This window comes from Stegostoma tigrinum, chromosome 12, assembly GCF_030684315.1.
Source record: "Stegostoma tigrinum isolate sSteTig4 chromosome 12, sSteTig4.hap1, whole genome shotgun sequence".
NCBI lineage: Eukaryota > Metazoa > Chordata > Chondrichthyes > Orectolobiformes > Stegostomatidae > Stegostoma > Stegostoma tigrinum.
Window position 1 is genome coordinate 5,952,554 of NC_081365.1, and position 24,711 is coordinate 5,977,264.

Below are 24,711 nucleotides of genomic sequence, written 5' to 3' on the forward strand. Positions count from 1 at the left end.
CTACTGGATCGCTGCAGAACTGTGCCTCCATCCCTTTGTGAAACCTTGCTCAATGATCTTCACCTTAGGTAAGGAAATACTTCCTGACACAATGGTCAAAGGAAACTTGGCAATTCACAGAACAGAGACAGATAATTTCCGTTTGGAAAAGGATATTAATGGTTGTCGGTGGGTTGTCGGTTATATCTCAAGAGAGTCGATGGAATTACATTACAGATTTCAACGCATGAAGGAACAGATAACAAGGCAAACAGCAGTCCATTCCTCACCCTCTGTTATGTACAAAAAAAATCTCTCAGCTTGACAACTTCAACCAAGCCCCCTCTCCACCCTCTAAACAGCCCCAACTGCTTCTTGTGGGGAGAAAGAGTCCCCACATCCCACTTTGTGTAAAGAAATGCACCCTGACTTCACCCTTGAATGTCCTACTTTCAGCTCATGTCTTCTTGTTCTGAATTCTATAAGCCCTTAACAAAAGAAATAGGTTCTCTCTACCCACACTATCAAATTCTTTATTCACCACTGTCAACACTATCTTTTAAACAACGTTTTATTTCTGCAATGTAATGCAACCACTTTTCTTTCATATTCCTCTTTTGTATGTAAGATTTGTACCTAGGTATTTGCACATAAGATGTGCCATAAGAGGCAACATTGTACGATTGTTCACTGTACTCCTGTATGCCTGTACTCGAGTACACACGACAATAAAGGATTTTCTACTTTATTCTATTCTACTCTTTACAGACATCTGTTTGACAGTCCCTTAATTTTCTGAGGTTAAAGGAACACCATCCAACTGTATGTAACAACCAGACCCAGTGAGGAAAATACAGAACTGGCTGGAATTTCCAGGTCCTAATCTCCTGCTATCATGCTGGTGGAGGTTTTGAGAAAATCCCAGGAAAATGCTGCAAGCAGCCACCGAAGAAAACAAAGTGTGGAGCTGGATGAACACAGTAGGCCAAGTAGCATCTCAGGAGCACAAAAGCTGACGTTTCGGGCCTAGACCCTTCATCAAAGAGCCACCTAAGAAATATTTCTTGAGATCTCCATCACTCACTCAATGTTGCAACATTTATGACAGGAGGTTTGAAACAAGGTCAGTGGAAATTATTGGTTAATACTTTACAGAGTAAGATCTATTGAATGTTCTGAAGGGGATCCTTAAACAGGATTAAGGACTTTCACCTGAACTAAAAAAGTAAAGTTGCCACAATCATGAAGAACCATGCTCTCTCATAAGGGTAGGTTGAGAAAGAAATACCTTCATGATGTTCTCAAACAGTTAAGGGATTAGACCTATACCATAGGCAGCACTCTGTATCAGAGACCAGCTGTCCAGCCAATTGAGCCAACCAAATATTGCACTGACTCATGTTGCTGATATCCCAATATATTGTCATTGTTATATCTCTGTCTCAGGCATTTGCAAGGTCACAAAGTAGTACAGAACTTGAATATTGCTGGAGAAAAGAGAGATGCTATAGAACGTATGAATTGGAAGGAACAGCAGGCTACTTGGCTCCTTGAGCCTGAACTAGTTAGGTGTTCATCCACTGATGGTCCAACGTGGCTTAACAGCTAAACCTCTGAATACTCCTGATACAGTTAATTACCAGATTATCCTCTGGGAGCTTGCTGGGCTCATCAACAGCTGAATTTTCCATGTTAATACAATCATTAAAGAATTCTTCCTTTCTATGTTTACATTTTCAAAGTTCTATGTTTCACCACTCTGAGAAATGGATCAAATTACACGCATAAGATGCATTTGAACTTGGGGCAAGATTAGGCCATTCAGCCCCTCAATCCTGCTCTGCTATTTAATATGATCATGGTGGATCTCATCTCAGCCTCAACTCCATTTTCCTATCCACTGTCCATAACCCTTCAACCCATTACTGATTAACAATTTGTCTATCTCCTCCTTGAATTTATTCAGTCTCTCCGTATCCACCACACTCTGGGATAGTGAATTTAACAAACTCATGACCTTTCGACAATTGTGATTTCTTCTCATCTCTGTTTTAAATCTGTCACCTCTTCTGACTCTAGATTGTCCCAAAAGGAGAAAACCCCTCTCTGAGTCTAATTTGCCATCTGCTTCAGTTTCTTAAAATTTTTGAGAGATGCTGGCCAGGATTTATTGCCCATCTTATATACTCCAATTAGACTACCTCTCGAAGACACATGATGGGGCTAGACGCAGAGTACAACCTGCTCTTGCACTATCCTGCAAACAGTCCCAGGACAGGGACAGCACAGGATTAGATACAGAGTAAAGCTCCTTCTACACCGCACCCCATGTAACACTCTCAAGGCAGGGATAGCATGGAATTAGACACAGAGTAAAGCTTCTTGTATACTGTCCCAATCAAATACTCCCAAGACAAGGACAGAATGGGGTTAGATATGGAGTAAAGCTTCCTCTACACTGTGCCCATCAAAAACTCCCAAGACAGGTACATCTTAATGTCAGATACAGAGTAATGCTCTAACCCCTCTTTTAGTCTGAAAGTAAACCTTTCTGTACACTTTTAAACTGAAAACAAATTCCCATTCTCTTTTAAAATGAAAAGTAAGTGGAAAGTAAAACTTACTTGACACTGTCCCCATCAAACACCCCTGCGCAGGGACAGCATAAGCTTCGATACAGAGTAAATCTCCAATCACTGTTTCAAACATTGTAAAGTTCTCTCCACATTATCCCCCATAAACCAGGCCAGGACACATACGTAATTGGGTGAGATACAAAGTAAAGCTCTCTCTACTCCTTTAAACTGAAAGTAAACCTCTCTCTACTCATACTCTCACATTAAACACTCCTAGGACGGGTTCAGCATGGGGCTATGTACCTATCAAACACTCTAAGTGCAGATATGGCAAGATTGTTAGATACAGAGTAAATATTTCCAGAAACTTTAATAAAAACGATATACTGGAGATGTAAGCTAAAAAAGAATGTTACAAAGAAGAGTGACATTGAACTCAAAATATTAATTCTGAGTTCCTGTCGCCACAAATGCTGCCAAATGAGCTGATTTTCTGTGGCACTTTCTGTTTTACTTTCTCACAACACTGAGAATTAATTGACAGGACTCTAAACATTCCTGTTGGTGGAAAGCGCTTTAAGTACATGCAAAACACTTATTAAAACATGTATGGGCCAGGTTATATGTCAATCAACTTATGAGTGTCTTGAATATCAAATGTGTTGTGGCATACTTTGCAGGCTGACATTTGGTGATTAGTTTTATTTATACCACAGAAATTACTGTGCCAGTGAATATAAAGTTATAGTTTCACTTGGTTTAATCAGAAGTCACATTGAAGCCAAATTTCCCTACAATGGTACCTATTCTTCACAGACATGATGTCATCCATCCAGCTCAATTTGCAGCAGTAACAGTTAAACTTGATCAGCCACATTCAGGATTGTTGTAACTGTATAATCAAGACACCCTACACATGTCAGCCTTCATCTACTATTCAGATTCAGACAATGTCGTTCTCAATAAGCCATGTCACAGTTCAGGTTTGTGTTCATGACCAAAAGGAGTGGACACTTTCCCAAGTTTGAAAGTCAGGCTTATGTTCAAGTACAACACAGATCAGATATAGAGCATGACTCCCTCCTGTTGTGTTCATGAATAAAGTCCAGGTCAGGCATACAGTGCACCTTTATGACAGTTAGATGATATCACGACATGGCATTCTGACATGAAACGCCTGTCTTACCTTTTGTCACTCTCTCAATGCAATGGACTAATTGTGGTCTGTTCAGTCAATCAGTTATAGAACATAGAACATAGAACATTACAGCACAGTACAGGCCCTTCGGCCCTCGATGTTGTGCCGACCTGTCATACCAATCTCAAGCCCATCTAACCGACACTATTCCATGTACATCCATATGCTAATCCAATGACGACTTAAATGTACTTAAAGTTGGCGAATCTACTACCGTTGCAGGCAAAGCGTTCCATTCCCTTACTACTCTCTGAGTAAAGAAACTACCTCTGACATCTGTCCTATATCTTTCGCCCCTCAATTTAAAGCTATGCCCCCTCGTGCTCGCCGTCACCATCCTAGGAAAAAGGCTCTCCCTATCCACCCTATCTAACCCTCTGCTTATTCTATATGTTTCAAAAGGAGTGGACACTTTCCCAAGTCCACTCCTTGTGAATATGAAATACACAGTAACATCGGCGTCTTGCGAGGCTGGTCTAAGCACATGTGGAAACCCCTGAGCTGAGCTACTGCGATGTAACGTTTATCTGTGATTTGTATACCTGATTGTTATGTTTATCCTTTTAACTATGTCTTATTTCTCACGTATGTGATGAATCACTGTAAGGAAATGCAACTTTTTCCTTATTCCTCTTCTTGTATCCAAGGTTTGTACCAAGGATTCTTTGTAGCTAAGTCGGCACCTTCCGAGGTGACATTGTAAACTCTTCACTGTACTCCTGTACTTGAGCACTCATGACAATAAAACATAATTTGCCGAAGACAAAACATATCTCAATCTATATACTATAACAAGATAAATCATTAGTGTCATTAATATACTTTGAGATATCAGTCTCAACAAGGTAAATTTATGTAACCTATGATTTAGGGCAGCGCTTAGACCCTATCACAATGGTGTCTGCCCAAAACTCCACATCACTCTCTGCACTGTCCCCATCAAACAGGCAAAGCACAGAATTAGGTACAAAAATTCCCTAATATTGTCTCAATCAATTACTCCTAGGACAGATCCACTATGGGGTTAGATACAGTGAAAACTCTCTCTACACTGATCTGCAAACACTCCCAGGACAGGGACAGCACAGGGTTAGATACAGAGTAAAGCTCTCTCTACACTGTCCCCATCAAACACTCCAGGCCAGCTACAGTATGGGGTCAGATACAGAGCAAAGCTCTCTCTAATCTCTCCCCATCAAACACTCCCAGGACAGGGACAGCATGAGGTTAGAGTAAATCTCTCTCTGCACTATATATATTCAACACTTGGACAGCAGTTACTGCAAGACTCAATTTTGATTGATGCGTGTGTTTGTCTGTATGGGTCGGTATTTGTATGTATACCTGTGTAATTATGTGCAGGTGGGTCCATGAATCCAGGTATGCGGCTGTGTAATTTTGTATAAATGTGTTCCCCTACATTTTGTGGGGCACTATTAAGCTTCAGATTGACTTTAGTTTTAATGGGTGATTTTGATGTGATTTTTTTGCTTTTCTGAATATGATCTTGCTCTCTTTGGACGCTGATTGAACCCAGGTCCTGGTTTCTTCCTGCCTCAATAATCCCTAAGAGCAATGGAAAAGAGAAGTACTCTGAAGTTGTTTGCACATTGGCTTTAAACACTCTTTGGATAATTTAAAGCAGATCTTGCCAGCCTGCAACAATCCTGCAATCATGTTTTATTGAATGTAATCCTGAAGGTTTCAACACATGAACTCTTGCTTCTAACTGACCCACTGCCATCTCTTTGCTCTTGCATGCCTGATGTTTCTATCACCATGCAGCCCTGCCTTCCTTTGGCCAATCAAAATGCAAATGGACTCTTTTCTCTTATTGGATGACTGTTGGCTGTCAGCCAAATAACTTTAGAAACTCAAAAAGTAAAGACTCATTTTGTCAAAGTTTTCTTGTTGTACTCAGCGCAGCATTTACAAGGATAGCAATGTAACAGGGTAAGAACACCTGAGACTGTATATTGGTACTTGGTTGCTAAGTGGACTCTGATTGGTCATAACACTGCCACGGAGTTGGCTGATGACTGACAATTAACTGTCAAGCTTTGTTTAAATTTTAAACTAGACAATTTGCTGCTGATTAGTCAAGGCATTGTCCTGAGGAATGAACCACAGAATGTTTGGCACCTATGTTAACCTATTCTTGCAAATTCCTGTCCAGTGTAAGATGAAAATCTTTGACAAAATGAGTTTTTTTTTCAATGTGCAAGTTCTGTACATTCACAGGAATATTTTCCATTTTGTATCCTCAATCCCATATTCTTATAATCACTGAACCTGATCGCACTGAAGCTGGCCATTCAGCCCATAATTCAAGAGTTGGCTTAATGGAAGAATTCTCAAATTTAGTCCTACTCCATAGCTCTAACCTCACAACTCTGTAAATGATTCCTCTTCAAATCCATTCCCAATTGTCTTCTGAATGTTCCCATCGGATCTGCTTTCCTCAATGATTCAATCCAGATTTTAACAACATAGAAAAATTGTCTCCTCATTTGCCCATAACTGCTTTTGCCAATTGTTTTAAATCTCTTGTTAATGACCCACTTGTCAGTGAAAACACTTTCTCCCGACCTGTTCTATGAAAAAACCCCTCATGATTTTAAACAGGCCTAGTTTAACCTCCCTTTGTATAAGCAGGGGGTCAACAGCTCGAACAAGTCAATCCAAGGTGAATTTAATCTTTTACATATTCAAGCTGCTATCTTGTGTTTATCTTAAAAGCTGTTAAACTTAATTATCAAAGTCACATTATAGAAAATTAATGTCTGCGAATTAGTGCAAATGAAGTCTGCCAAAGGGCTGCTCTCCAAGCAGGAACCCAAGCAGCATGTGAACAGAGTGAAAAGGATTCTTCTGTTTTTAAAGGTTGATGACTGCTCTCCTGGAGCAGACACGCTGAGATCAAGTGGGATAAATTTCTGTCCAGTGTGCTGATAGGCCTGAGGTTCCTAAAGGCCCATTAGCTGCTGCGGATCAATCAGAAAAGCCAAGAATGTTATGACAGAAATGAAAAATTGGACAGCAGACTGTTTGTGATGGACAGGGAGAGAGGGAATGTCGAGGACAGAGGTGAGGCAGGCACTGCCAAATGGGTGACTAAATTCGCTTCTACACTCTTCCAGACTAGAAAGGGAAAGTTCTCCGGCTACTGGTTACTGGTTGCAATCGATGTGGCTGGGCAATGATTAATTGACTGGTAATTGCTCCCCTAATGGAAACTCGGGTAGGTTTCCGAATGTATAATTTTAGAAAAAAGAAGTCCTTCAGCATTCCTGCAGCTAATAAATAAGTCAGCTGATATATCACCACAGGAACCACATAATGCAAGCTCCAGCCTACTGAATGGAAGCCTATGGCTAATGCAAATGCTCCACAGTATGTTAGCAACTTCAAAGAGAGGGAACCTCATTGTCATTGATTCCCAGTGTCACACAGTACAGAAAAGAGACCAGTCAGCCCACTATGCGAGCTTCTTCAAAAACAATCTGTCCCGATATAATTCCCCGTAACCCGACAACATTTGGCGCTTCCAGTATTCGTCTAATTTCCCCCTCTTGAAAGTTCCTCAGGAATCTGCTCCCAGTGTGCATTTCAGATCATAATACATCACTACATAAACGTGGTTTCTCCCTGACACCTTGAATCTGAACCCCTTCAGCTTGTCCACCCTCTATCACAGGGTTAGGATTTGGGTAAGGTTTAGAGTTCAGGCTAGGGTTAAATTTGGGGTTAGGGTATGGCGAGGATGAGTATTAGGGTTAGGGTCAGGGTTAGGGTGAGGATTAGCATTAGGGTTCGGGTTAAGGTTAGGGTTAAGGTCAGGGTCGGGGCTACGGTTAGGTTTAGGGTTAGTGTTAGGATCAGGGTTAGTGTGAGGATCAGGGTTAGGGTTAGGTTTAGGATTAGGGTTAGGGTAGGGTGAGGGTTAAAATTAGGGTGAGGGTTAGGATTGGGTTAGGATTTAGGATTAGGATTTGGATTAGGGTTACGGTTAGGATTGGGTGAGGATTAGGATTATGATTAGGGTTAGGATTAGGATTTGGGTTAAGGTTAGGATTAGGGTTAGGGTTAGGATTGGCTTTAGGGTTAGGATTAGGATAGGGTGAGGGTTAAAATTAAGGTTAGGATTAGGATTAGATTAGGGTTAGGGTTAGGATTTGGGCTAGGATTAGGATTAGGGTTACGGTTAGGATTAGGGTTAGGATTAAGATGAGGATTTGGGTTCGGGTTAGGGTTGGGGTTAGGATTAAAATTAGGGTTAGGGTTAGAGCTAAGATTAGGGTTAGGGTTAGAATTATGGTTAGAATTAGGGTGAGGATTAGGATTAGGGTTTGAATTAGGGTCAGAATTGGAGTTAGAATTAGGGTTAGGATTAGGGTTAGGGTAGGATGAGGGTTAGGATTAGGATTGGGTTAGGGTTAGGATTAGGCCTAGGGTTAGGATTGGGATTCGGGTTAGGGTTGCGCAACCTGATCTCACTGAGATTTTCCCTGTGTTGCTGTGACAGGTTGCGATAGGGTTAGGGTTAGGGTTAGGGTTAGGGTTAGGGTAGGATGAGGGTTAGGATTAGGATTGGGTTAGGGTTAGGATTAGGCCTAGAGTTAGGATTGGGATTCGGGTTAGGGTTGCGCAACCTGATCTCACTGAGATTTTCCCTGTGTTGCTGTGACAGGTTGCGATAGGGTTAGGGTTAGGGTTAGGGTTAGGGTTAGGGTAGGATGAGGGTTAGGATTAGGATTGGGTTAGGGTTAGGATTAGGCCTAGAGTTAGGATTGGGATTCGGGTTAGGGTTGCGCAACCTGATCTCACTGAGATTTTCCCTGTGTTGCTGTGACAGGGTGCAATGATCCAAAAAGAATTGTTGGAACTCATCAGTTGTTGCCCATTCCAGCTGGGCTCCATCTCAAGCTGCACAGCGAACAATTCCTGTGCAGCCCGTCTCCCACCAACCCTTCACGTTTGAACAAACCAAATATAATTCATCCACACTTAGTCTTCGATGCAGTGTTGCAGACAGGATGATGAACTTGGACCAATTTTTCAGCAAGAGCAAACTGAAATACCATGCTCAACCTTCCTTTCTTCTACTGAACAAAAGCAAAACCAAAGAAAGAATGGTGGATATCAGAAACAAAAACAAAAATTGCTGGAAAAACTCAGCAGGTTTGGCAGCATCTGTGGAGAGAAATCAGGTTGGCACTGTACTCACTGGAGTTGGGAAGAATAATCAGTAATCTTCCTGAAACATATAGGATTCTTAAGGGTCTTGATTCATGGGAGAGTCTGGGATCAGACTGCATAGTTTTAAAATAAAGGGGCATTCATTTAAGACTGAGATGGAGACGAATTTCTTCTCTCAGAGGGCTGTGGGTATTTGGAACTCCTTGTGACAGACAGCTGTGGAGACAGAGTCCTTGTTATATTTAAGGCTGGAATAGATTCTTGTACAGTCAGGCAATCAAGGATTATAGGGAACAGGCAGAAAAGTCGATGTGAGGAATATCGGATCAGCCACGATCCTATTGAATGGTAGAGCAGGCTCGAGGGGCTGAACACCCTTACTCCTGTCCCTATTTCTGTGATCAACGGGCTGCTGGCAAAAAAGTAGGATGTTAATGATCAACATTAAATCCACACGTTGCACGGGCTAGGCTGGTCACAGGGGGGTTCGCTTGCTCAGGCCTTGGGTGAGAAACAGGCTGCTGTCTCCATTTCACACTCCCTTTTATAATCATTGCCAACAATGCTGTCCCCTCCTAGTTCAAGGTTTGAACCCCTCACACCTCATAGGCATCCCACCCCACCCAGGTCTTTCCAGTACGACAATCCTCTCCATATTCTTTCTATTTGGACCATGAGAAGCCTGGATTTCCCTCTGTCCTGGACTTTCGGCAATCAGAATCTGAGCCAAGCGTATCAGTGGCAGTAGAGGGAGGAAGTACCAGCTAGCTAGCCACATTAGCCAGCAGCTCTCTCACTCAAATGTAGCCATTCCTGAAATCTCTTGATGCCCACATCTCTCTGTCCTGAGATAACATGGAGAGCTGCTGAACCCACTCCCCACTGTCAAACCCAATCACAATCTTTGGCATTGCCTTGCAGCATCATCCCATCATCAATCTTACTCATGTCCTGGGCCGCGAAGCCTTTATCTGGCTTCCTCAATAAAAAATAAATACATTTGAAAGATGCTGCCTCATTGTGAAGCCACACATCACACAGTGGTTCTTAAATTAAAGCCATAGATCAGATCATATCATCACTGTCAGTTGCATTATTCACAAATTCAATGACATAAATATTAGGAGATACATCAGACAGAGCCCAAATATCCTGCTTCATCTGAGAAATTGTGTGGCTCTGCTTCACATTATCATCTAAATCCCGAGGGCCGAAAACTTGCAAAACATTGACAATGGCCATTTAACTCAGAAAGGCCTTAGACCGAGGAACACACAGTATTTTATGACATAATATGTACGGGAATATGATACCCAGTAATCTGCAATAGTCTTGTGGAGCATATACAGTCGCACTAGAATGATTAATACACTATTATTACACGGTGTATTTATTTTATATTACGTCATGGGACGTGGGTGTCACTGGCTGGGCCCAGCAATTATTTCTCATCCCTAATTGCCCCTTGAGAAGGTCGGGGTGAGCTGCCTTCTTGAACCCCTGCAGTTCACGCGCTGTACGTTGACCCACAATGCCCCCACGGAGGGAATTCCAGGATGGTGACCCAGTGACAGTGAACGAACAGCGATATATTTCCAAGTCAAGATGTGGAGCGGCTTGGAGGGGAACTTGGCGGTGGTGATGTCCCCATGTATCTGCTGCCCTTGTCCTTCAGGGTAGAAGTGGTCATGGGTTTGGAAGGTGCTGACTGAGGATCTTTGGTGAGTTTCTGCAGAGCATCTTGTAGATAGTACACACTGTTGCTACTGTGCGTCGGTGGTGGAGGGAATGGATGTTTTTGGATGTAGTGCCAACATCGTGAGCACTATGTAAGTGAAAGACCATTATACCTCAAAAACACTCAGTGGGTTACCATAGAACATGGGAACAACATAGGCAATTCGGCCCATTGAATCTGACCATCATTCAATACTATCATGGCTGACTGAGTGTGTCTTTCACTCACGCCATCCCCATAACCATGTACACCACTCGTAATCATCAATTTATCAACCTCTATCTTAAACATATTCACTGCACAGCCCTCTGTAGGTAAAGAATTCCAAAGGTTCACAACCGTCAAAGTAAAATCATTTCTCCTAATCTTGGACCTAAGTGGTATGTGCCTAATTTTAAATTGTGTCCCTTGTTCTATACCCCCGTGCCAGTCAGGGGAAACTTCTCAGCTGGATCTATGCTGTCTACCCATGTAACTATTTTGTACGCTTCAATGAGACCCGCTTCTTTGAAATATCGGTCTAGTTTGCTCAATCATGCTTCATAGGACAGGCCCACCATCCCATTGCTCTCCCTCCTTGGAAATAACACCTTTCCTGGCATAAGGAGACCAAAAGTGCACACTATACTCCAGGAGTGATCTAACCAAGCTCCCATGTAGCATAGACAGAGGCACTCTATCAAATAGCATTGTGCGTTATTATGTATAGTGATACACCCAGTAACACAGGCTGTCATATAATATATATAGGATTGTTATACCTGATAAGATGTAATGTGAGACAATGTGTACATTTTAATACCCATATACAACAGCATGGAGAGATGGTTGCACAGGGCTAACACTCCTGAATTAATAATCCAGACACCCAGAGTAACGCTGAGGGAGTTGGTGGAATGTTGATATTGTAAAAACCTGCACTAAATATGCTCTAGGGTCTAGGCCCGAAACATCAGTTTTTGTGCTCCTGAGATGTTGCTTGGCCTGCTGTGTTCATCCAGCTACACACTTTGTTATCTTTGATTCTCCAGCACCTGCAGTTCCCATTATCTCTGATCATTAAATATGCTCCAGCCTGTCTGGGTGGGCACAAAAGTTCTGAAAAAAAAATTACAATTTCAAAGATAGTGGGAACTGCTCGGGAACCCTGCAGCCCAATGGTATCAATGTGGACTTCACAAGCTTCAAAATCTCCACACCCCAAACCTCCCTAACCTGTCCTTCCTCCCACCTATCCTCTCAAGCCCCAACCCCACCTCCTACCTATTAGCCTCATCCTGCCCCCTTGATCTGCCCGTCCTCCCTGGACTGACCTATCCCCTCCCTAACTCCTCACCCACACTCACCTTAGCTGGCTCCAACCCCGCCTCTTTGACCTGTCTGTCTTCTCTCCACCTATCTTCTCCTTTATCCTTCTTCTATCTGCCGCCTCCTCTCTCCCTGTTTATTTCAGAACCCTCTTCCCCTCCCCCATTTCTGAAGAAGGGTCTAGGCCTGAAATGTTAGCTTTCCTGCTCCTCTGATGCTGCTTGGACTGTTGTGTTCATCCAGCTCCACACCTTGTCATCTCACAGTTTCAAAGAACAGCAGGGAATTTTCACCCAGGGTCCTGGCCAATATTTACCCCTCAACACCAATAAAACAAATTCTCTGAGGAAGGGTCACCAGAGCTGAAACATTAACTCTGATTTCTCTTCACAGAAGCTGCCAGACCTGCTGAGCTTTGCCAGCAACTTCTGTTTTTGGTTTTGATTTACAGCAGTTTTTTTAAACAGATGATCTGGACTGAATCAAGACACCATTTTTTGTGGGATCTTGCTGTGCAGTAGGCAGCAGCCTGAATTAAACTTCATTCATGGGATAAGGATATTGCTTTTATTGCCCCATCCCTAATTGCCCAAAGGGCAGTTATGAGTCAACTGCATTGCTGTGGGTCTGGAGTCACATGTAGGCCAGACCAGGTAAAGATGGCAGCTTCCTTCCCGAAAGGACATTAGTGAGCCAGGTGGGTACTTCCGACAATTGACAATGGTTTCTTGGTTATCATTAGACTCCTAATTCCTGATTTCTTTTTTGAATTGAATTGGGTCCCAGAGCATTACCTGGGTCTCTGGATTAACAGCGCAGTGACAATACCACAAGGCTGTTGCCTCCCTCATTCACTTCAAAAGTAAGTCATTGATTGTCAAGAGCTTTGGGTTGTGCCGTGGTAAAAGTCAGCTCTTTCATTTACTCCCACACACACTGTCCCAAAGCTGAAAACCCTGTAGAATGCCGTATTGGCAGAGTTTAGCACTGACGGAGATGGTTCAGGTGGAGGGGCAGGTGGAGAGGTTGGTGGTGTAGTGAAACTCAGAAAAGCAAACCCAATTGCTTTAAGACCTTAACAGTAATCATTCAGATTGATTCTCCCCTCCACAACCTCCAGCGTAATTAACTCAGCTAGCAGCCCTCTCCGTGAGCATTCAGAAGGACAGGGAACAGTGTTAGCAGGCACCTCACCTGCTGCCAACACCATAAAGCTGCAAGGAGACTGACCAGGCTATAGGCCTGAATTCAAGCCTGGGCGCCCAATAAAGACACCCAGCAGCAGCTCCGACCTCACCCTCCCCCTTCTTCTGCAGCAACTTGTTAGAAATGGGTAAGAAATGAAAGCAGCCAGGGCTCTCAATGAATAAACTTAACCCGTTACTGACTTTGTGCTAGTCTGATCCCAAGTCATGAGCCCGCCTGCTCCCTTACAGAAAATTGTAGAGAAAAGAAAGTTCTATCTGTTTTGGATTTACATTAACACGATGATCACAAATAACCATCTGTCTCCTTCCACATTTTCAATCTGCTACTCAATCCCCAGGGCCTCAGGACAGTCAGACAGTTAAGCCTGAAAGTACGGCTCACAGGCCTGCTGCTATCCAGAACATAATTGCAATCTTATCCTACCCAGCAAACAGACTTTCTTCAAAGACGGCAAGCCTCTGAGGAGGTCTGCGATGCCATTTTAAGGCTCTCTCTCCAACCAATGACACTAAAAATAGGGCTATAAAAAATCCACAGGAAGCATCTGCTGGCTCCCGTCGCAGAGGATCTGGTAGAAATGGTGAAATCGGACACAGTCTGAAAACTGTCAGATATTTGATCTTTAAACATAAAAATAGGTTTCTGTCTCTGTAAATGTCAAAGAAACTTGTTTGCATCCTCTCCACTGTTTATTGCTGTCGACATTTTATACTGCGTTAGAACACTGATTACACAACACTAACACTCCAGGACAGGCAGGAGTAAGAGCTTTGAGCTGAGGCTCCAATATCGTTGTTGGCGACGGCTTGGATGGAACTTTTCTCTGAATCTAACCCCATGCTGGGCCTACCCTGGGAGCGTTTGATGAGGACATTGTGGAGGAAGCTCTATTCTGTATCTGTATAAAAGTATGAAACTCTAGTTAGGCAACATTTGAAGCATTGTGTGCATCATCACACAATAAGAAGGCTGCGGAAGCTTTGGAGAGGGCACGAAAGAGGTTTACCAGGATGTCACCTGGATTGGAATGTATTAGCATAAGGACCGTCATAGAGCTACAGAGACGTCCGGTATGGAAACAGACTCTTCGGTCCAGCTTGTCAATGCCGACCTGATATCCTAATTTAATCCATTCCCATTTGTCAGCATATCCCTCTAAATGCTACCTATTCATGTATCAATCCAGATGCTTTGTAAATGTTGTAATTGGACCAGCCTTTGACATTTCATCTGGCATTTCATTAGAGTCATACAGAAGTTGGACAAACTTAGATTGCGTTCATTAGAACATCAGAGGTGGAGGGGAGAACTGATAAAAATTTATAAAATTATAAGAGGCATAGATAGGGTGGATAGTCTGAGCAATTTTCGCAGAGCCAAATGTCAAATACTAGGGTGAGAGGGGGTAAGTTTAAAGGAGATGTGTAACGAAAATCTTTTACACAAAGGGTGGTAGGTGCCTGGAACACACTGCTGGGAGGAGGTAGAAGCAGATATGACAGCAAAATTTAAGAGGTATTTAAACAAACACATGAGCAGACAGGGAGTAGAGAGATATAGGCCATGTGCAACCAGTTGTGATTAGTTTAGAATGGCATGAGGGTCAGCAGAGAAGTGGTAGACTGAAGGGTCTCTTGCTGTACTGTTATGTTCTATGTCCAATATGTCTAATCCTCCACTGTTTGTTTCCTGGGAGTATTTAAGGAGGACAGTGTAGAGAGAGTCAATACAGTGTGGAACTGGAGGAACACAGCAGGTCAGGCAACATCAGACGAGCAGGAAAGTCGACATCTCGGGTTTACGCCTTTCATCAGAACCTGATGAAGTGTCCCAACCCAAAACGTCGACTTTCCAGCTCCTCTGATGCTGCCCAACCTGCTGTGTTCCTCCAGTTCTACACTGTGTTGTTTCTGACTCCAGCATCTGTAGTTCTTGCTATCTCTGAGTGCATTGGGAGCTTTACTCTGTCTCTAACCCTGTGCTGTCCCTGTCCTGAGAGTGTTTGATGGGAACAATGCAGGGACAGCTTTACTCGAGACAAAACTTCGTGCTGCCTCTGTCCCAGGAGTATTTGATGGGGACAGGCTTTACTCTGTGTCTAACCTCATGCTGTCCCTGTCCCGGGAGTGTTTGACAGGGACAGTATAAAGGAAGTTTTACTCTGTGACTAGTGATGCTTCCTCTCTGATGGTGATTGTTGCTGACATTCCAATAACCAACCTCTCTCAGCTTCTGTGAACAGAATTCTAAAAGATGGGGTTCAATCCCTGCACCACATGTGATAGGCTATTGGTGCCCTGCTCCCTCACCTTCCCCCAACATTGTAGAATGGCTACTCCTAAGCTACACGTAACCAATTGTCAGCCTCTCTCTCTCTCTTATGAAGCGCACTGTATTCCCTCAAACACATAGAAATGCAAAGCCTTCCTTTATCATGGTGCATTTCATCCTCAACCAATACACCTACAGCATACTGACCAATCACTCACTTTGATTGCACATGTGTCGATCACGACAGTCTCTCACAGCTAGGACTCAAATATGACACATGATGAGGCCTTGTACAAAAAATTGGAAACTCCTAAGTGCCAAGTACAACAAAAATCGAATGGGCAAATATATTTAGTGCAAAGAAGATTTGAACGACTCCCCTGTGCCCGTGGGTTTTTAGTAGAGCTAACACATACTAAATCTCTACCAGACAGCAAAGTGCCGTGATATACAGTCAGTTGGATTAGCAATAGCATGTGAACGGGTTCCTCTAAGTATTCCAAAAATATAGGTTTATTGATGGATTCTGTTGAGAAGAATCTCTTTCTGAGTTTTTCTTGCCATTTTGTTTCTGCCCTTCAATGCTATTTCTCCATTCCTCAGTGACCCGGTCTTCACGTACAGAGCATCTCCAACTTACTGTCAACATGGGACTGTGGGTCAGGCAGGGAGATCATGTTTAAACTTTATTAATCAGTGGCCGAGACTCAACTGCCTTCCTGTGCCCAGTTCCGGGTCCCATGCTTTGGGAAGAAAGGGCACAGAAAGGGTCTACTAGAGTAGTGCTGGCAAGGAAGGATATCAACTGTGGGCAGACTGGAGATACTGCATCTGTTCTCCTTATAATCAAGAGGAATAAGGGGAGATCTAATGGAGACAGATAAAACTAGGAACGGTTTGATAGAGCACGCAGGGAGAGAATGTTTGCAAATGACAGAAGGGTAGTAGAACTTTCAGATAACTGGTAAATGAACCAGTGTGGACATGGAGAGAATTTCTTCTTCCTGTTGTTGAAGTGTACTGTCTATAAAGGCAGCGAAGTCAGGTTCAGGAGTAACTGTCCAGGGGAAATTAGAAGTAAAAGGAATAGTAAGACAAATGGTATTGTGCAATGCTGCAAGATTCTATTAATTCTCCAACGATGTCCCAAGAGATACCTTTAAATCATTGCCTCATAACATTTTAGTTGAGCACTCTTTGATTGCAGTTCAAAACAATTCAGATTCTGACAAATAAAAGACTTGTCCAAAGTCACTCCCGTGAACTTTGATTTTGGAAAAGACCCAAAGGGTTGGAAAATTGCCAAAGTAGCACACCGTTATTCAAACAAAGGAGGGAGACTAAGAAAAACCTATAGGCCAAGATAATAAAATGTGAGGCTGGATGAACACAGCAGGCCAAGCAGCATCTCAGGAGCACAAAAGCTGACGTTTCGGGCCTAGACCCTTCCTCTCTGATGAAGGGTCTAGGCCCGAAACATCAGCTTTTGTGCTCCTGAGATGCTGCTTGGCCTGCTGTGTTCATCCAGCCTCACATTTTATTACCTTGGAATTCTCCAGCATCTGCAGTTCCCATTATCTCCAAAACCTATAGGCCAGATAGGTTAACGTCGGTGTTTGGGAAAATGTTAATGCCTGTTATATGGGATATCGTAGCTGAGCATTTAGAAATGCATAATATGATCAAACAGCATCCACACAGCTTCATGAAGGGGAGCTCATGAAAAATTCATTAGGATTCTTTAAGGAGAATAAGAGGATAGATAAAGGGGAAGCCTTTGATGTAATCCTTTCCCAGCAAGATGGTGGCAGCGTAAGTCACTCTGACAGAGCTCCACTCTGCTCGCCAGTTCTCTTTCTCTTTCTTTCTTTGTCTTTCTTTTTTTTGCCTCTCCCTTCTTCTCCGTCCCTCTGTAGTATTTCTATTCCCGCACCACCCCCAGCCCTTACCTACCTGAGGAATTGGGTAGGAGCTGTGTCATGTCTGGGAACCGCGTGGCAGGAGCTGAACATGTAGGTTGTCTCCTGCAGTAGGCTGGTGAGATTGGGCCGGTGGGAGATCCCAGATTGGGATGCTGGTGACAGCACGGCATGGGCTGGAAAGCCTGGAGCGGGTCTCTGGCGGAGGCACGGTATGAAATTGTTGTCTTGCTGGCCGAGCTAGCTGGTTATTGTACGGACGTTTCATCACCATGCTCGGTAACATCATCAGTGAGGCCTGGTGAGCTGTGTCATTTTCAGTTTTGATCTGTTTGATTTGTATGTGAAGTCCAATTCTATATGTTTTTTGGTTACATTTTGGGTGGGGGAACCATGCCTCTAGGAATTCCCGTGCATGTCTATCTTTGGCTTGGGTTACTATGGCTACATTGTCCCCATTAAACTGATGGCCTTTGTGGTCCATCTCAGACAAGTTAACACATGAATGGTACATGTATGGTTGGCAAAGATACACACTTTTCACTGTATTTTTACACTGATTACATGTGACAATAAATGGTTCAATTCAATTCAGTAATGTATATGGATTTCCAAAAGGTGTTTGATAATGAACTAGCCATTAGGCTACTCAATAGGGCCCATAGTATAGGAGGTAGTGTACTAGCATGCTTAGAGGATTGGCTAGCTAATAGAAAACAGATACGTAAAATTAAAGAGGCATTTTTCAGGCAGCCACCTATGGAGAGCCACAGGAAACAGTACTAGAGTCACAATTATTTACAATAAATATCAATGACTTGGACGAACAAAGTGACCAAGCTTTGGACAACACAAAAATAGGCGGGGGACAAATAGCGAGGACATTGCAAAGAATCTGCAACAGGATACAGACAGCTTACATAAATAGTTAAAACCTTGGCACGGAATTTAATGTGGGACAATGTGAAGTTATGCACTTTGCAGGACGAATAGAAAAGCTGAATAACATTTTAAAGCAGAAAGGCTCCAGGAAGGTGTGGTACAGTGGAATTTGGTGCACAAATTACAAAAAAAATCTAGCATTTAAAATTCAGCAGAAAATGGGTAAGGCAATTAGAATGTTGGTCTTTATTTCAAACTGAATGGACTACAAGAATGGGGCAGTTTTGCTAAATCTATACAACACACCATCCTGGTAACTCTTTTCTGAGCCTTCTTCAGTTTAACAATATCGTTGCTATAACAGCGACCAGAACTGCACACAGTACTCCAGAAGAGGATGCAGAATTAAGAATTGCCGCATTGGTGAGCTTGTTTCTTTATTCATGGGACATGCGTGCAGCTAGGCCAGCATTTATTGCCCATCCCTAATTGTCCAAAGGGCAGTTAAGAGTCAACCACATTGCTGTGGGTCTGGAGTCACATGTAGGCCAGACCAGGTAAGGATGGCAGAACACGACCCTAGTGAAACCATCTCCAAGGACAACATCCATTTCACCTTAAACGGCCAAACATATGAGCAAATCAATGGGACCCCCATGGGATCGCCTATCTTCTGATTCATAGCAGAAGCAGTGATGCAAAGACTGGAAAGGACTGCCCTTCCGCAAATCCAACCTAAACTATGGATACGCTACATAGATGACACCCTTGTCATCATTAAACAGACCAAATTAGAAGAGACACACAAACTCATTAGCAACACCCTCACCGGAATAAAATTCACCAGGGAGGACGAGAAGAACAAATAGCTCCCATTCCTGTGGGTCATGGTAGAGCACAAGACAAATGGGGAACTGCAAACGAAAGTACACCCAAAAGCCCCACACAGAGATCAGGTACTGGACTTCAACAGTAACCATCCCAGCACACACTAACAAAGCTGCGTGCGAACACTATTTAAAGGGGCAACAACACACTACAGCAACACAGAGCTACGTCAAGAGGAGGAGGAATATCACTGCCATGTTTTCAAGGATAATGGACATCCAAAAAAACTGGGTCATGAAATGCCTACATGAACAATATCAGAATTATTCTACACACCCCGACACACGACTCTACATCAGGAACACGTCAGAACTCGCACAAGACTCCTACGACCGCTGGGCATCAGAGTGGCACACAAACCCACATCAACCCTACGACAAGTGCTCACCCGAACTCAAGACCCACTCCCCGCCATGGACAGGACCAATGTCATCTACAAGATCCCTGCAGAGACTGTGAGAAACTCTACATCAGACAAACAGGAAGGAAACTAACAGCAAGAGTACATGAACACCCGCTGGCTACAAAAAGGCACGATGAATACTCACTCATCTCAATCCACGTGGATAAGGAGAACCACCACTTCGACTGAGACAACACCGAGATCCCGGGACAGGCTCGGCAGAGACAAGCACGGGAATTCCTGGAAGCATGGCACTCCATGAAGCATGGTCTTAATAAACACATTGAACTCGACTCCATTTCCATTCCACTATGGAGGAAAATCGGAAGTGAGGCAATCCATCTCAAAGGACCCCAGAGTTTAAAAACCAGGCGGGAAAACACACTGACACTTCTTCAGAGACTGTTACCCAGCATGGTAACGAAACGTTTGCAAAACAAGAAACCAGCTCGGCGAGCCAACCAACCTCAACAACCTCGAGGATGGCAGATTTCCTTCCCTGAAGGACATTAGTGAAACAGGTGAGATTTTACAACAATGGTTTCATAGTCACCACTTGGATAACATTGTTTTCTCCCCCTGCTTAACTGAAGGTTTTTTCTTACTAAATTCTAATTCCATTAGCTGCTAAGTGGGAGTTGAACCTATGTCCCCAGCAGAGCTGGCAGGGATTCTGAGTTCAGTGACATTTTCAGTATACCACTGCCTCCCCAATGGACTGGACACCCATTTAGAAAGAGCGAGTTGGGTGTGTCAAGGGGGGAAACTCAGATTTCCATGTGCAGAATGACAGAAAGTGAGAGCCACACCAATCATTGTGGAAATCAAAGCCAAGCTTCTGAATCAAGAGTGAGGCTGTCATCAAGGAATGAATGGTAATTAACAGCCATGTGCAGATTAGTTGTGTCAGCATCTTAAGATATCTCACAGCTGTCATCAGGGCATACTCATCTGAATAATGGATATGCTAGCAGGGTTACTGAAAAATTAATATCATGTTTACACAGGCTGGAGTTGACAGGAAGATGGATGGTACTCATAAAGGGGGAGCCTGGAGGAGGACTGTAATCCTCAGCAGGCCGTGGTTGACTGTTCCTCACCACCATTCCTGCGCTAAAGGCAAAAGCACATGACTCTCCATTGTCAACTCCTTTTCATCACTCTCACTTATAGCCATTTCTTTACCCTACTCCGCACACTGTGATCATCAGCAGGAACTATTCGACTGCGAGAGGATGAAGCGAAGGCGGGCTCCCATTGTTCCCGACATCGGGACTCCTTTACAATGAGGGTGCTTCTGAAATACAGTCCAGTCTCTTCCCTGATGTGGGAGACACAGCAGAAAAATTGCGCAGAGCAACTTCTCACAATACTATATTGAGCAGACATGCTATCTTTTAGTGCTGGAAAAGCTCAGCTGGTCTGGCAGAACCTGTGAAGAAAAAAAAAATCAGAGTTGACGTTTTGGGTTTGGTGACCCTCCTGTTAACTCCGCTTTTTTCTTCACACAGTCCTGCTAAGCTTTTCCAGCTCCTTCTGTTTTTGTTCCTGATTTACAGCATCCGCAGTTCTTTCGGTTTTTATCTGCTTGTTCAGGGATGACTACTGGCCAGAACACAGAAGACAACTCCCCTGTTCTTTTCTCAGAAGGGTTCTATGATTTGGCACAGCTCCCTGAAAGGGCAGACTCAGTTCAACGTCGCATCCAAAATTCAGCCCCTTCAACAATGCAGCACTCTCATGGTGGTGTCAGTCTGCATCATCCACACAAGTGTCTGCAGTGTATCTTCAACACACAGCTGCTTGAGTCAGAGGTACAGTATTGCTTAGTGAGCTGCCACAACTCTACACCTAACTGGCTTTACCCCTCGGGAACCATTCAGTATTTAATCAGCATTGGGAACAAGCGCAGAGTTTTATACACTATCCCCGAGTGCCTGTCATTCCGATGTGAACAACCTTCAGGCTATAGGGGAAAGAGCAAGATATCCTATGCAATGTTCTGGGCTTACAGTTATCCCTCAAACAACAAGTTAATTTGGCAGAGATAGCAGGGACTACTGATCCTGGAGAATCTGAGAAAACAAGGTGTAGAGCTGGATGAACACAGCAGGCCAAGCAGCATTGGAGGAAAGCAGCGTCATTTCTGAAGAAGGGTCGAGCCTCGAACTTACCTTTACTAGCCTTTTTGACCGGTCTATCCCCTCTCCATCCATGTTCTCCTCTATTCATCTTCTATCCACCTCCCCCTCTCTCCCTATTTATTCCAGAACCCCCTTCCCCTCCCCCAATTCTGAAGAAAGGTCTAGGCCTGAAATGTCAGCCTTCCTGCTCCCAGGACGCTGCTTGGCCTGCTGTGTTCATCTGGCTCTGCACCTTGAGATGTCAGGTTACTTTGGCTGTGGGTGTTTTGCAGGAGCTCACAGGCTATTAGAAAGGACTAGGAGCATGAGTATGCCATTCAGCCCCTTGAGCCTGCTCCACCATTTAATACAATCATGGTTGATCTCATCTTGGTCTCAGCTCCACTTTCCTGCCCAGTATCCAAAACTCTTCAACCCATTATTCATTAAAAATCGACCTTCTCCTAAGTTTACTCAATGTCCCAGCATCCACTGCACTCTGGGGGAGTGAATTCCACAGATTTGCGACCCTTTGAGAGAATTAATTCCTCCACATCTCCATTTTAAATCTGCCACCCCTTATCCCAAAGCTATGACCTCTCATTCTGGATTGTCCCATATGAGGAAACATCCTCTGTACATCTACATTGTTAGTCCCCATTAACATCTTATATACTTCAACTGGATCTCCTCTCATCCCCCTAAATTCTACAGAGTATATGCCTAAGCTGCTCAATCTCTCTTTATTAACAAACTCCTCAACTCTGGAATCAATTCATTGAACCTCCTCTTAACTGCCTCCAATTACAATTACATCCCTCTTCAAGCAAGATGTCAAACACTGTACAAAATATCCTGTGTTTGGTCCTGTGTACCCAACGCTGAACATACCTGTTCAAATTGTTAGATAACAAGGTGTCGAGCTGGATGAACACAGCAGGCCAAGCAGCATCTGAGGAGCAGGAAGGTGACATTTTGGGCTTAGACCCTTCTTCAGAAATCTTCTTTTTCTTCTGAAGAAGAAGGGTGTAGGCCCGAAACATCACCTTTCCTGCTCCTCTGATGTTGCTTGGCCTGCTGTGTTCATCCAGTTCTACACCTTGTTATCTCAGATTCTCCAGCATCTGCAGTTCCTACTATCTCTGTTCACATTGTTAATTGGCTTTGAGGAACTCTGGGCCATCATTGAGAAGGTGTGAGGCACTATATAAATGCAACATTATTCTGATTTCATTCTCACTGTGTTAGACAGCTAGGGCACAATGAAATGTTTCTTACTGAATATTTAACAGGAAGCAATGTCCAGTAAATTGGGAGCCGGGGCTGGAGGGAAGAGCTCATCTAATAATATTATTAAATGGACAGCTACATTTCCTGTTCAATGTTTGGAATAGAATGGGAATTTGATTTTTTTTCATGGGATATGCATGTCACTGGCGAAGCAAAAACATACAGAGATGGCTCAGCATCAGAACTTTTAAACTGAAGAAAGACAAATTTTATGAAGCTGAGATGTAAATTGAAAAAAGATGAAATGGGAACAGCTACTTGAAGGTAAATCTGTCACAGCAGTGCAAGGTATTAAGGAAAGGAAGGTATTAAAGGAAGTCAGTCCGAAGCAAGGGGCTCACCTTTGTCCCGCTCCACCCACACATCAACGAATACCAGTCACGTCTGGACATCAAGCAGTTCTTCCGCCACCTCCACCTCCACGCTTACTTCTCTAACCGTGAGCCTAACCCTCCCTCTACTGACCCTTTCTCCCACCTCCAACACACACCCTCCTCCTGGACACCACCCCCAGGATTCCTACCCTCCCTCGACCTCTTCATCTCCAACTGCCATCGAGATATCAATCGCCTCAACCTCTCCACCCCTCTCACCCACTCGAGCCTCACCCCTGCAGAATGTGCAGCCCTCCGCTCCCTCCGCTCCAATCCCAACCTCACCATCAAACCCACAGACAAGGGTGGCGCAGTGGTATTATGGTGCACTGACCTCTACATCACCGAGGCCAGACACCAACTCTCCGACACCTCCTCCTACCGCCATCGGGTCATAACCCCACCGCTGAGCACCAAACCATCATCTCCCAAACCATTAACCACCTCATCACCTCAGGTGACCTCCCACCCACAGCCTCCAACCCATTGTCCCCCAACCCCACACCACCCACTTCTATCTCCTTCCCAAAATCCACAAACCCGCCTGCCCTGGTCGACCTATTGTCTCCGCCTGCTCCTGACCCACCGAACTTATCTCCACCTCTCTCGACTCCATTTTCTCCCCTTTCATCCAGGAACTCCCTACCTATGTCCGTGACACCACCCACACCCTCCACCTCCTCCAGAACTTCCAATTCCCCGGTCCCAAACACCTCATTTTTACTATGGTCATCCAGTCCCTATACACCTGCATTTCCCATACAGATGGCCTGAAGGCCCTCCGCTTCTTCCTGTCTCACAGGCCCAACCAGTACTCCTCCACCGACACCATCATCCGCCTAACCAAACTTGTCCTCACCCTCAACAACTTCTCTTTCGATTCCTCCCACTTCCTACAGACAAAGGGGGTGGCCATGGGTACCCATATGGGCCCAAGCTATGCCTGTCTCTTTGTAGGTTATGTGGAACAGTCCCTCTTCCACACATTCACTGGCCCTAAACCCCACCTCTTCCTCCGTTACATTGATGACTGTATCGGCAATGCCTCGTGTTCCCAACGAGGAGCTCGAACAGTTCATCCACTTCACCAACACCTTCCACCCCAACCTCAAGTTCACCTGGACCATCTCCAATGCATCCCTCACCTTCCTGGACCTCTCTGTCTCTATCTCAGGCAACCACTTAGAAACCGATGTCCATTTCAAGCCCACCAACTCCCACGGCTACCGAGAAAACACCTCCTCCCACCCACCTTCCTGCAAAAATTCCATCCCCTATTCCCAATTCCTTCGCCTCCACCCTTGACTGCCTTCCGGAGATACCACTCTCTCCAGGACTCCCTTGTCCGCTCCAC

At 44.1% G+C, this 24,711-nt stretch overlaps 1 protein-coding gene across 50 annotated transcripts in view; it reads right to left on the reverse strand.

Moving 5' to 3' along the window:
- Positions 1-24,711, reverse strand: part of robo2 (roundabout, axon guidance receptor, homolog 2 (Drosophila)) — a 1,006,048-nt gene that overhangs the window by 228,566 nt on the left and 752,771 nt on the right. The window lies entirely within an intron of this gene.